Source organism: Apodemus sylvaticus, chromosome 1 (assembly GCF_947179515.1).
Source record: "Apodemus sylvaticus chromosome 1, mApoSyl1.1, whole genome shotgun sequence".
NCBI lineage: Eukaryota > Metazoa > Chordata > Mammalia > Rodentia > Muridae > Apodemus > Apodemus sylvaticus.
In genome coordinates this window covers 203,826,885-203,827,646 of record NC_067472.1, presented here as the reverse complement: position 1 = coordinate 203,827,646, position 762 = coordinate 203,826,885, and the positions used below count along the sequence as shown (strand labels likewise).

Here is a 762-nt window from a genome sequence, read left to right as displayed (position 1 = left end):
ACCTGTTTTTTTTTCCTATTGTTGTCTATGCTATATTATTTATAGAAAATAATGAAATAAACCTAGTCCTCCACAAACCATGAAGTGCACAATATATGATAAAGGTAAACGGATGGAGCCTGGATAATCGAGTAGAAGGAACTAGCAACTTCCAGGAAAGTAGGTTAGAGAATAAGCTTGAAATAACAAACTGGGCTTCCTGTCCTGGCTGTGGTAGGAGAGCAGCAGCCATGGCCCTGCGCTACCCCATGGCCATGGCCTCAACAAAGCCACAAGGTGAAGAAGAACATCAGGGAACCAAGGCACAGCTGGCCTCGGGCGCCTCATCAAGCGCACCAAGTTCGTGAGGGATGCGATCCGGGAGGTGCAGGGCTTCGCTCCCCAAGAGCAGCGCGCCCTGGAGTCGCTCAGTGTCCACAGACACCTGCGCAGTCTAGTTCATCAAGAAGAGGGTGGGCGCGCACATCTGGGCCACGAGAAAGCGAGAGGAGCTGGCAATGTCCTGGCAGCCATGAGGAAGGCAGTCGCCAAGGAAGATTGATGAACCATCCCCCATAAAAGATAGTTCCAAAAAAAGAAAAAAAGAACAAAATGGTAGTCTGCAGAGTTTCAGCAGGTGCACATTTTATTTCCTTTCCTATCACTGCAGTTTACCTGTCTAGACAACTGTCATGGAGGTTTTTATCCTTCAAAAGAAGCAAATTCACTTGCCTTCATGAGCAGGATAATTTGTTTATAAACATTAATATTTGACTTGCCATA

At 46.6% G+C, this 762-nt stretch overlaps 1 pseudogene; it reads left to right on the top strand.

Moving 5' to 3' along the window:
• The first annotated feature begins 230 nt into the window (after positions 1–230).
• On the top strand, positions 231–541 carry LOC127676225 (60S ribosomal protein L36-like; annotated as a pseudogene).
• Positions 542–762: the final 221 nt, after the last annotated feature.